Source organism: Heteronotia binoei, chromosome 19 (assembly GCF_032191835.1).
Source record: "Heteronotia binoei isolate CCM8104 ecotype False Entrance Well chromosome 19, APGP_CSIRO_Hbin_v1, whole genome shotgun sequence".
Lineage (NCBI taxonomy): Eukaryota > Metazoa > Chordata > Lepidosauria > Squamata > Gekkonidae > Heteronotia > Heteronotia binoei.
The window spans coordinates 32,381,785-32,383,439 of NC_083241.1; the positions used below are offsets into that span (position 1 = coordinate 32,381,785).

The 1,655-nt window shown below is 47.3% G+C and overlaps 1 non-coding gene across 1 annotated transcript; it reads right to left on the minus strand.

The window, feature by feature from the left end:
• Window positions 1-925: 925 nt before the first annotated feature.
• Window positions 926-995, minus strand: TRNAI-GAU (transfer RNA isoleucine (anticodon GAU)). The gene has a single exon. It is a non-coding gene; the product is annotated as a tRNA-Ile (tRNA).
• Between the last annotated feature and the right edge of the window lie 660 nt (window positions 996-1,655).

Below are 1,655 nucleotides of genomic sequence, written 5' to 3' on the forward strand. Positions count from 1 at the left end.
GAAACTTTGATTGCCTGTGAAAAACCAGCAACAAAGCTGCAGGAGACCACGCTGGAATTATGAACAGAGAAATGGAGTGAGGCCCTTGACGGGAGCTGCTGTCGCTATCGCTTCCGGGGCCCTTTCTGTATTCAGTCCCAGCATGAATCTGCCAGGACAGTGAGTTAATAAAGAAGTATTTTACACTGCACTCCAAAAGTCTCTTTAATGCTCCTGTTTATGGCTTGCCTGAGGCTTTTGCTGCAATGGAATCCAAAACACTGAAGTTTGCATTCAGTGGCATGCTTGTACCTAGGCTAAAACTTTAGGGAGGGACTGTGGCTCAGTGGCAGAGCGTCGGCTTGGCATGCTGATGGTCCCAGGTTCAATCCCAGAGATCTCCAGTTGAAAGCATCAAGTCATGGGGGATGTGAAAGATCTCTGCTGGAGACCCTGGCTGGGTGGTAGAACATCTGCTTTGCAATCAGAAGGTCCCATGCTGAGTCCCTGGCATTCTCTGATTAAAAGGATGAAGTGATATGAATGATCTTCTTCACTTGAGATCCTGGAGAGCAGCTGTCAGTCTGAGCAAACAATACTGACCCTTTGCTTGTTGTGGATTTTCCAGGCTGTGTGGCTGTGGTCTTGACATTGTGAGACCTGACGTTTCACCAGCAACTGTGACTGGCATCCTTAGAGGTGTAACCCAAAAAACTGGAGTTCTCTCTGGGTCAAATTGAGAAGTTGGTAGGCAGGTAATTTTTATCTGCTCAGGCAGGTGGAGTAGGGCTGAGTCATTATCTTCCACACATATCCACATATGAAGCTGCCTTATACTGAATCAGACCCTTGGTCCATCAAAGTCAGTATTGTCTTCTCAGACTGGCAGCGGCTCTTCAGGGTCTCAAGCTGAGGTTTTTCACACCTATTTGCGTGGACCCTTTTTTGGAGATGCCAGGGATTGAACCTGGGACCTTCTGCTTATCAAGCAGATGCTCTACCACTGAGCCACCTCCCTCCCTTGTGGGAGCTTTCTGGGCTTACCTGCCTATCAACTTCTTCTCAATTTGACCCAGAGAGAACTCCAGTTTTCTGGGTTATACCTCTGAGGATCAGCGTTCCCTCTAAGCTGTGGAGTCTTGTGAGCGAAAGTTCTACTTTGTGAGCTACTGGCATTAAAGTTGTGAGCTACTGCGTAAATTAGTTTGCTCTAGGGCCATTTTTCCTGAGCTGAGACAAAAATGTGAACTGGAGGCTAAGAAACTGAGCTGGCTCTTAGTACAGGGTCCAGAGATAGAATTCTAGCAGGGGCTCCACTGAATATTAGGCCACACACCCCTGATGGAGCCAACCCTCCAAGAGCTTACAGGGCTCTTAGTACAGGGTCCAGGGATAGAATTCTAGCAGGGGCAGAGGTATAACCCACATTAACTCAGCTTAAAGGGAACATTGCTGAGGATGCCAGTCACAGTTGCTGGCGAAATGTCAGGTCTCACAATGCCAAAACCACGACCACACAGTCCAGAAAATCTACAACAACCAATGGACTTGGGCTTTGAAAGCCTTTGACAACATATAATACTGACCCTTGATAGACCAAGGCAATTTCATGGGTTCAGAGTTGTTTTCTTCTGCTGACCAAGCTCTTTAGACAGACAGATCTGCCTTAAGCTAAA